At 44.2% G+C, this 11,501-nt stretch overlaps 1 pseudogene across 1 annotated transcript; it reads left to right on the top strand.

The window, feature by feature from the left end:
* Nucleotides 1–546: 546 nt before the first annotated feature.
* On the top strand, nucleotides 547–4,522 carry LOC309435831 (protein NDNF-like; annotated as a pseudogene). The gene is made up of 2 exons: nucleotides 547–589; nucleotides 3,081–4,522. The product of its transcript is annotated as a protein NDNF-like (transcript).
* The last annotated feature ends 6,979 nt before the right edge of the window (nucleotides 4,523–11,501 follow it).

The following is an 11,501-nucleotide window of genomic DNA, read 5'->3' as shown; positions in this document are numbered from 1 at the left end:
GCTTTTTAAGCACCTTCTACCCACAACAGGCTAGAAACAGGAAAGCCTTTTGATAGCAGAATTAGTTTGACTCCCTTTGTACCTCTTCACTGGGATACTGATACAGAAGCAATATACTGGAAACCTGAACAAGACAACATGGAAGTAGTAACTTGCCTCTTGAAGGGCTCAAGCTAAAATTAGACTCCCTTGAAAATAAGGGCAAAAAATGTATTGGAGAAAATTTTTGAAGTGTTATTTCCCCTTCAGTCATCCATCTATTAACATGGCTACGTTTCTCTGTTTTGAGGGTCATATTAATAAAATTGACAATTGACTTCTGCAAGAGAAATTAAATATGCCAAACTTTGTTCTTTATGCTTCATGGTTAAAAAAAAAAAAAAAAAAAAAATGAAACCAACAAAACGTCTCCATGCTAGACTGTTACAGTAAGAGTTCATTTTAGTTCCCGTGATGCTTAAAATGCACAGCTGTAAGGTATCAGGCAGCAAAATGAATGTTTTACTTGTAGTCTTATAATAGAGGAATCAGAATGCTATTAAAACCATGACGCTGCTGTTAGCTCATCTTCACTTTTACAAGACTGAAAGTGAGTTATGATTTTTTAACAGTATTTGTTTTTTAGCAAATGACACTAAATATCTTGAGTTTCAGCTCTAAGACCCAGATAAAATATATAGACAATACCTGCTTTTTCTCAGAGCGGTACAAAGACCACTGTTAGATGCTCAGTGCAACAGCACCCTCTACAGATTGACTTTAAGCACATCTAAATACATCCCCTGTGCTAAGGCGTGCTGTCAGGCGACAATATAATTGATAAACTTTCTGGGCATCTACCAGCCTTTTATTCTGACCTCAATAGCACACAAAGATTAACAGCAAATTTGAAACATAAAAGAAATTAAAGACACAGAACAGAATAAAAAGGAGTGTCAGTTCACCACTGGGATCCTGTTATCCTCCTTTGTATTGGAAAAACAATTATCCAGGCAAAGGAATTGAGGCAATATAATTCACGCTGACTTCATTTGGTATGATGTTTTGTGAAAAGCTACTAATCTACAGAAGATGAGGAGTACAGGCATGTAGTCCAAGGTGACACAACAGTGGGGTTTGCTGAAATGAAAATAGGAAGCTGGAGGACAGTTACTTGAGGAATTAACTGTGTATAGTACTCATTTGCAAGATAGGGATGCAAGTGGCACATGGGGCCGGGGGAAGGCAATTGTAGATCTGGGCCGTATAAGACACATTATTTTTGCAGAAATAAGGAGTATTAAAGTACTCTGCCTTTGTACAAAATGTTGCCGAAACATTCTCTGGTATACAGCGTGTAATTATGGTTACTTATCCTTTTTCTTTTATATATGTGTGTGTGTGTGTGTGTGTATATTTAGTAACAGTGCAAAATTAGACCAGAATGATGAAACAAAATGTATAGTGGGAAAAGAAGGAAAAATAGCAAACTTGTTCTCTAAGAGGGGAACAAAGGTATCATTTTCTGTTTTAAAATACAATATAAATTTTAAATCTTCACATTTAAATAAATTATCCTACTTACCACAAGCTCTTTGGGATTTTTTTTTTAAACCAGGAACCACTTTATTTTAACCTTATTCTGAACTGCTCTGAATAAGAATCTTCAAAATATATCATTAAGTGAATATGGAGAAATCAACTTCATTGTTATTCCGTCTTGGTGAAGTTAGTGTTTCACTTACTCTCTGGGTTGTTTTGGTGGGGAGAGTAAAGAGTAAAACCTCATGGCCACAAAAAGGGCAGAGGAGGAATGGAAGTCTTCAGTTACTTATTTTAACCCACTGATTTTGCATATACGTAGTAGAAGAACCTTTCAAACAGAGCAGCTGTAGGTGTTCACAGTGTTTCCTTCTCTGGTGATACCTTTACCATAAATAGAGTGGAGTTTTTTAATTGAAGGATAAATATCAAGTCATCTTCTGTAGAGCAATATTCTGTGACCAGTGGTATTCTGAAGTGATCCGGCTCTACAGAATTAGTTGCCTGTACTTTCATCTTTGTGGACACGCTAAAGGTACTAGGCTTAAAGTTCTACTGCTCTAGCCTTGATATTATGTCACTGGTATATGGGCTTGTGTTGGTCTGACTTTATTGAAAGGGAAGGCTGTCAGCTGCAACATTCTAAGGAACTCCTACACTTGTGTCATGTCAGGGCTTATCCCAACTTAAATATATCAGTGTACAAAATTTCTCTATTTAAACTGCATTTTGGTGATGGTGCTCTATGTGTGTGTATGATGGATGCAGTGGCTGTGTGTTTTTATTTGCCAGTCTCCAAAAGGGATGTATTTGTTCTTGGATTGAAGGAGCAGAAGCCTTCAGAAAGATTTTAACATTTCGTTTAAAGCTAGATCTTGATGCTGTCAGTGTCTCCACTGCTGCAGGGTTGCTCCATTCCCAGTGAGGTCAGATATATAGCAGTTTTGAAAATAAGCCTCTAATTTAGAAGAGTTGGTGGCAGACCCTATGGTGAATGACTTCAGTAACACTGACAGTATTTGTTTGCCTATTCAGTATACATAGAGGTGTTTTTTCTGGTCTTCCATAATGCCTGCATAATTTTTAAATGCCATCAAAATTTTATTTTTTACTATTTTTAAGCTTATTTTATACACAGCATTTTGAATCCAAGCTTCAGAGCCTTTGCTTACTTTGCTGGTCATGCTCCAAGTTTGTTTGGTGTGCCTCCACCTGTGTGTTTACAGTCTTTTTAAGAGTATTTTTAAGGGAAGATTACAAGGTGTTGCTGTGTGGTTTTCCATATCCATATCCATATTGTGGATAACTGCTCCACAACACCCACAAGCCTCCATTAATGCTGGCCAGCTGCAATTTCTATTTCATTTCATTTTAACCTGGGTACCAAACCAGTCTCCCTCTCTGATTTGACAGAAGTATTGGTTACATCTTCCTCAGAAGATAAAACATTCTTTTTTTGTCTCACATCTCTATTTTATGTAGAAGTGTTTGTTCAAGTTCTGTTTTCTCATATTGGCAGATTGTGTCTTCACACTTGCTTTTCTTTGCTTATAATCTAGGTGATTCAGAACCTCTTGAACAACAGAAATAGCAGATTACTAATAAGGAAGGCATGGAGCTGTTCTCTTACAAAGGCAATAATGTTGAGTATTTTGTGTATTCCAGTTCCACATCTGGTTTGTACCAACTTGATCTGCTGTCAACAGAGGACACTCATTTTGAAGTGTATGCAAACACTACTCTGGAATTGGACAAACCTTATCCTGAATTACCTTACTATCCCAGAATTTATGTCACTTCTCTGGGACATACAACAGTGATGCTGGTATGGAAACCAAGTCCCACCACCTCCTTACTGAAACAGCCAATTCAGTATTGCATAGTCATCGATGAAGAACACAATTTCAAAAGCCTCTGTGCCATGGAAGCTAAGTTCTGTTCTGATGATGCATTCATGATGGCTCCAAAACCAGGTCTGGATTTCAGTCCATTTGACTTTGCCCATTTTGATTTCCTCTCAGACAACAACTCTGGCAAAGAACGTAGTTTCCTAAAATCATCATGAAAGTTTGGGTGCCAAACAGCCTCAAAGCTGAGAGCTGACCTGCATAAACTTTGTGTCAGGAACAAGAAGATCTTCACAGTGTCTGACCCAAAGCCCAATATGCTGTACTACTTTGACATGTTTGCAGTAAAAACCATCACTATTGTGAGCACTGTGTACATTGGCACCTTTGCCAAAATGAAGGAGGAGGCTAAACAGAAAACAGTCAAATTGAAGGATGGCAGAGTTATAGGTGTATTAATCGAGAGAAAGGGAGCCAAATTTCTATTGCTTGCTGCTGTTTCATCTCACCAAAAAGTCACCTTCTCTGTTCATTCGTCCCTGGGTGCTGTTCAGACCCAAATGGGAAGAGATGGAAAAATTCCCTTCTCTCAAATTCTCTTGTCTCAAAATGTGGAGGGTGTGCGGCAGTTCCAGCTTCAAGGAAAAGTAAAATCTAAGTATCTCATTAGTCTGAAGGGAAGTAAAAAAGTGCTTCTACATTGAAGATCCTGGCTGCAACAAGGCCCAACAGGCAGTTGTTTCCTTCTCTTCCTGCAGATACATGAATCAAAGCCTTTGACAAACTCTGCATGTGTTCTTTGGTCATGATGGCATTGCTGGGGATGCAGGAGAGAAATGAATTCTGCATCTACAAAAGGGAAATGGATGATAATTACAATGAAGAGCAGAATTAAAAAGAACAGAACCAGTGCTTGGGTCCAGATAAGAGGAAGAAATCAGAAAAGGTTCTCTGTAAGTAATTCCATAGCCAGAACATCCAGACAGCAGTGACGATTAAGACAAGTTGGAGGCCTGCAGCCTGACGAATCCTACCTGCTGGACATTTAAGTGATAGGGCACAGTGGGCACTCCATGAAATATCAGAGCAAACTGGTAAAAGCAAGGAAATTGTTAGTGCACTTGTACACAGAAATATATGGAACTCTGGTCTGAACATTATCCTACTGCCAGGTATACAGGCTGATTACTTGCACAGCTGAGAAGTTGCAACCTGTATTTGTACTGTGTAGAAAAGATATCATCTTGTACATTTATGTTTACGTAAATAATTATTTGGAGGAACAGAGGCTGGTGCTCTCTAGTAGCATCTGGTAAGGGTGTTAACATGTGTCTGGTGATCCACATGTGATGATCAGTAGAAATTCAATGTAGCAGGAAACCCCAAAGGATCTTGCACTCCTTTGCATCCATATTGCATGAACTGCTTCTAAATTATTTTATACTTAAAAGGCTGAGATAAATAATTTGTCTACCTTGTTACTCACACAAAGTCCTAGTTGCACACGAGCTGGCACCCAGTGGCATCCTGCAGCTGAGACCAAGGCTGGTGGGTCACATCCTCCACGAAGCAGAGTGCTTGCCTGTCTTTCAAAATCTGTGGCAAGCAGCAGCATTTCACAGAAAATTGCCTCTCATTCCACTGGGCACTGGCTTGTGTGTAACCAGGACTTTGTCCTGTATACATCTATATATTAAATAAGTCTCACCTTTTCTAAACTCTTTTAGTGACTGCAACACAACATATCAGCACGCATTGCAACAGGACATAGAAACATACAGATCTAACAATTGCTAATACAATAATTACAATCAGTTTCTTAATCCATATCTGTAAATGAGGAATCTAGGACATCAGTTATGTCCAAGCTTCTTGAAATCCATGAGAGGTGTAGTTTTTCTGTACCTCATGTAAAACAATAGTTTGTTTCTAGATCTCCTCTGATCAATCTAAAAGAATAATGACTGAGTCAACATTCAAAAGGAGTGTTTTCCAAAAGTGGTCCCAAGATACATTAATAGGAAGTGGTATTCTTAATATAGGACCCCTTTATTTGAATTTTCTAGGACAACTAGTCTTGTCAGCTATCTCCATGGTCTTCTGGATCACCATGAAATGTATATTTTGTGTCCACAGTTTCTCCTCATTTAACAGTCTGTGAACTTTCTATACCATATAACAGGCAAAGACCTATGCAACTGTAAGACATTTAAACAGATACCTACAAAGAAAACAGGCTAATATTAATGCTACAATCAATACTAAAAAACATGTGGTTGGTTGCTTGTGTTTTGGCATCATTTTGGGCTGTGTTGGCAGTTCTGCTCACTAACCATCCAGTTTAAAGGACTGGCACTTCTTCCCAACATCCCAAAGATCATAGGTCTTGAAGACAGCTTCTCATGCATGCATCATCTCTGTCTTGAGATGCCGGAGCAGGAATACGTACATGAGGTTACATAGGAAGGCGTCCAGGTGGGTTTTGAGTGTCTCCAGAGTAGGAGACTCCACAACCCCCCTGGGCAGCCTGTTGCAGTGTTCTGTTACCTTTACTGAGAAGAAGTTTCTTCTCAAATTTAAGTGGAACCTCTGGTGTTCCAGTTTGAACTCATGACCCCTTGTCCTACCGCTGGTTGTCACCGAGAAGAGCCTGGCTCTATCCTCGTGACACTCACCCTTTATATATTTATAAACATTAATGTCAACCCTCAGTCTCCTCCCAGCTAAAGCGACCCAGCTCCCTCAGCCTTTCCTCATAAGGGAGATGCTCCACCCCCTTCATCATCTTCGTTGCCCTGCACTGGACTCTTTCCAGCAGTTCCCTGTCCTTCTTGAACTGAGGGGCCCAGAACTGGACACAATATTCCAGATGGGGTCTCCCCAGGGCAGAGTAGAGGAGAAGGAGAACCTCTCTCAACCTACTAACTACCCCCTTTTAATACACCCCAGGATGCCATTGGCCTTCTTGGCCACAAGGGCACAGTGCTGGCTCATGATCATCCTGCTGTCCACCAGAACCCCAAGTCTCTTTCCCCTACACTGCTCTCTAATAGGTCATTCCCCAACTTATACTGGAACCTGGGGTTGTTCCTGCCCAGATGCAAGACTCTACACTTTCCCTTGTTATATTTCATTAAAGTTTTCCCCGCCCAACTCTCCAGCCTGTCCTGGTCTCACTGGATGGCAGCACAGCCTTCTGGCGTGTCAGCCACTCCTCCCAGCTTGGTGTCATCAGTAAACTTGCTGATAGTACACTCTATTCCCTCATCCAAATCATTGATGAATATATTAAATAATACAGGCCCCAGTACTGACCTCTGAGGCACTTCACTAGATACAGGCCTCCAACTAGGCTCCGCCCTATTGACAACGACTCTCTGGCTTCTTTTCTTCAGCCAGTTTACAGTCCACCTCACTACCTGATTGTCCAGACCGCAATCCCTCAGTTTAACTGTAAGGATGCTGTGGGAGACTGTGTCAAATGCCTTACTCAAGTCAAGGTAGACCACATCCACCGCTCTGCCATCATCCATCCATCTTGTTATGTCCTCACAAAAGTCAATGAGGTTGGTCAAGCATGACTTGCCCTTGGTGAAGCCATGTTGACTGCCCCTAATGACCCTCTTATGCCTGATATGCCTTGAGATGGAACCGAGGATAAGTTGTTCCATCACTTTGCTGGGGATGGAGGTGAGGCTGATTGGTCTATAGTTACCCGGGTCCTCCTTCTTGCCCTTTTTGAAGACTGGAGTGACATTTGTGTTCCTCCAGTCCTCAGGCACCTCTCCCGTTTCCCAAGACTTGGCAAAGATGATGGACAGTGGTCCAGCAATGACCTCAGCCAGCTCCATCAGCACCCGCAGGTGCATCCCATCTGGACCCATGGATTTATGGATGTCCAAACTGCCTAATTGCTCCCTAACCCAGTCATCATCAACCGAGGCAAACTCCTCCATTGTCCTGCCTTCCTCTGGGGTCTAAGCGGTACGGGGCTCCTCAGGACAGCCTCCGGCAGAGTGGACAGAGACAAAGAAGGCATTCAGTAACTCTGCCTTCTCTGTATCTTCTGCCACCAGGGCACCCACCTCGTTCATCAGTGGGCCTACATTGCCTCTGGTGTTAGTTTTATCTGCCACATATTTGAAAAAGCTCTTTCTGTTGTCCTTGACCCCTCTCGCCAGGTTTAATTCTAAGGAGGCCTTAGCTTTCCTAGTTGCCTCCCTACACCCTCTGACAGCAGCCTTATATTCTCCCCAAGTGGCCAGCCCCTCCTTCCATGATCTATAAACTCTCCTCTTCCACTTGAGCTTACCCAACAGTTCCCTGTTTAACCATGCAGGTCTCCTGGCTCCCTTCCTTGACTTCCTACATGTTGGGATGCTCTAATCTTGAGCTTGGTAGAAGCAATCCCTGAACACTAACCAACTATCTTGGGCCCATTTACCTTCAAGCAGCCTTGCCCATGGGATTTCCCCTAGCAATGGTTTGGAAAGGCCAAGGTTTGCCCTGCTGAAGTCCAGAGTTGCAATTCTGCTTGCTATTCTGTTCTTGCCACACGAGATCCTGAATTTCACCATCTCATGGTCACTGCAACCAAGGCAGCCCTCAGCCTTTACCACTTCAACCAGACACTCCTTGTGAGTGAGGATGAGGTCCAGCAGTGCACTTCTTCTAGTCGGCTCCTCATCCTTTGCATCAGAAAGTTATCGTCAAGGCACTGGAGGAACCTCCTTGACTGTGGCTGGCTGGCTGAGTAGTCCTTCCAGCAAACATCAGGGAAGTTAAAATCCCCCACCACAGCCAGGGCCTGTGACTGTGAGGCTGCTCTCAGCTGTCTGTAGAAGGCCTCATCAACTTCCTCACCCTGATCCGGTGGCCTATAATAGACACCCACAATAGTTTCACCCTTGCCAGCCTGCCCCTTAATTCTCACCCATAGACTCTCAACTCACCCCTCATCCGTGCCTGGACAATACTCAATATATTGTAGTTGCTCTCTCACGTAAAGACTGACTTCACCACCACACCTGGCTGGCCTGTCTTTCCTGAAAATGACGTAGCCATCTATGACCACATTCCAGTCATGTGTGCTGACTCACTGTGTCTCCGTAATTGCCACCGGGTCATAGTCTCCTGCCCTAACACAGGTTTCTAACTCCTCCTGCTTATTCCCCATGCTGCATGTGTTGGTGTACAGGCATTTCAGAGAGTGAGCTGAGGACACTGATTCTACCCTAGGGATATGAAAGGCCTCCCAGCCTTCATGAACTCTAGAGTGCTGCCCCATTGATGCAAGCTCAGCTACCACCCCATCCCCCTTCGAATCTAGTTCAAAGCTCTTGAAATGAGCCTTGGGAGCAACCTCAGGACACGCTGGGATCTTTAGGCCAGTGGGCCTGTTGCAGGTGTCCAAACAGCTCATCAGTCTCCTTGTGGAGGACAGGGACAACTTCAAGACCAATGTGCTGATTGACCTCAAGTTACAGGTAACACTGGCTTGGGGGGGACCCAGGCATCAGGGAGAGGGAGGGGGGAACCAATGTGTTGGAATGGAAGTTCAGGGTCATGGGGGTGGGGGGAAGGTAAAAGACAGAACACCGGGGCGTGTGTGAAAGGGATTCAGTGTGACACAGAGTGACACCAAGGTTGGGTGGAACGAAAGTTCAGAGTCCGGGGGGGGGGGTGAGGGGCGAGCGAGGGGGGGGCGCGGTGGGTGTGTAAGGGAAGATACTAGCTGGGACACCAGGGGAAGGCTTTTGATGTGACACTAGGCGGAACCAAAGTTCAGTTTCACGGGGGTGAGGGGGAGGTAAAAGAGGAGTCACGAGGGGGAAAGGTTTCAATGTGATACGTGGCAGAACCAAAGTCGGGCGGAACCAAAGTTCAGGGTCACGGGGGAGGAGGGGCAGAAGAAGGTAAAAAAGGGCACATCCGGGGTAGGGTTTGATGTGACAACCATCGGAACCAAAGTTGGGTGGAACCAAAGTTTAGGGTCAGGGGGGTGGGGAAGGAAGATAAAACAGGGGACACAGGGAAATGGTTTTTTATGTGACACCGGCCGGAAACAAAGTTGGGCGGAACCATAGTTCAGGTTTATCGGGGGCGGGGTGTGAGGGGGGGGTGGGGGTGGGGAGAGAGGAGAGGGCACCGAGGCAAGTGGGAGACAGTATAGAGAGGACACAGAGGCCCCTTGTTGGCTGGGGTTGGTTCTGGGTAGACGTAGTGTCTGCAGAATTTCTTTGCTGGAAATTCCAGGGTCCTTAGTTTCTATTATTTTATTTTAAACTACTTATTTACTGCAAAATATTTAGAATAAAAACTTAAATCTTAAGATGAACTAGAAGAGTCTTTGGGAGTAAATAATGCCTGTAATCTACTCTAGCTATTATGTAAAACTCTGCAGACAGTAATTACCCCCAATTTATGAAATAAAATTTAAAAGAATGGAATATTAATATTGGAGTGTTAACTGGAGGTAATACCTATAGAGAAAAAACCCTAGTTCAGAGTAAAAATAAAAACAAAAAAATCATGTGTGCTAGTTAATCCACTTAGTAGCTTAGTAAGGATTAAAATGTTAAACGGTTATTCAGGGGGGTTCTAGAGCAGAATTGGGCCCTGAGTTGAGGGGAGGTCCTAGAATCTAGTTTAGGGTGTGGTCCTCTTTTGGCATCTCTCAGAGGACTTGTGGTACTTGTTGATGATAGTGGGGAGATCCTTGGGAAGGACTGGGGAGCCCTGGGGAGAACTGGAAAGCCATGGGGAACTGAGGAGCTGAGGGGGGATCTTGAGCTTGGTAGAAGCTCAAAGCCTGGGGAGGAACAGGGAGCTGAGAGGAGACTTACGGAGGACTGGGAATATGCAAAACACCGGTGAGCAGAGGCAAGGACTGGGGATCCCTGTGAGTAATGGGGAGCTCTGGGAAAGAATGGAGAGCCCTGGGGAGCTGAGACAAGTTTTGGGGAACTGTGGTGAGCCCTGGGGAAGACTGGTAAGCCCAGGGGAGCTGAGGCGAGTCTTGGGGAAATGGCGCAAGTCCTGGGGAAAACTGGGGATTCCTGGGGAGCTAAGGCAAGCCCTGGGAAGATGAGGTGAGCTTTGGGGAGCCATGGGGAGCCTTGTGGAGGCCTGGGGAGCCCAAGGGAAATGAAGAGAGGCCTTGGCAGCAGCCCTGGGGAGCTGAGCCCTGGGGAGAACTTGGGAGCCTGGGGAATCGAGGCGAGCCACGCAGAAGACTGTGGATCTCTGGGGAGCCCTAGGGAGATGATGGGAGTTCTTGGGAGACCTTTGGAGTCCTGGGGAGGCAAAGCAAGCCCTGGTTTATTTTTTATAAGAGATTCTTATAGAATCTAATTCTCCTTTGTCATTTAGTCCTACCCAGAATGTAGTTGTGGCAGAAGTTAGGTAGTATGTGTGGTCTTGCTAGAAATTCAGTGTAATGCAATAGTATTTTAGTTTTTTATAGGAAATTTCAGCATACAATTTTATTAATAATACTATAGATGCTGCATTTAATGAGCTACATTCTTACACAGCGTAGTATGACATTGAACTTTTTCCATCTATGCCGTAGAAAAATCCAGTCTAAATCCCTACTCACCTTGAAGATGCAATAGACGTAGTAAAAGAGCAGGTATTGTCATTGCCAGTAAGGGTCCAGGTGACTGTGGTAAGGGTGGTGGGCTGGGCCTGGGGTATATGAGCCACAGCCTCTTCTCAGGGAGCTCATTCTGCTCCTGGGCTGCTTTGCTGTTGGTGTTCTGCTGCTCCTTTGTCCCTTCAGTAGTTTGCAGATTTTGAGCAGTCTGATCTAGGGCAGAGGAGGCATATATTTGAGGTAAGAGCTTCAGGAGCAGCAGTCAGGGTTCAGCAACATATATAATAGGATGTATGCTTAGAAAGTCCTGAGTTGGAAGGAACCCACAAGGATCATTGAGTCCAACTCCTGTCCCTGCACAAGACAACTCCACAGTTCACACCATGTGTCTGAGGGCTTTATCCAGTCTCTTCTTTAATACTGACAAGCTTGGGGCCACCACTACCTCCCTGGGGAGCCTGTTCCAGTGCTCCACCACCCTCTGGGTGAAGAACTTTTTCCTAATGTCCAACCTAAACCTCCCCTGGCAAATTTTT

This window comes from Streptopelia decaocto (genome assembly GCF_964273445.1).
Source record: "Streptopelia decaocto genome assembly, chromosome: 2".
NCBI lineage: Eukaryota > Metazoa > Chordata > Aves > Columbiformes > Columbidae > Streptopelia > Streptopelia decaocto.
The sequence above is the reverse complement of the archived record's forward strand: the minus strand, read 5'-3'. Positions and strand labels throughout refer to the sequence as shown.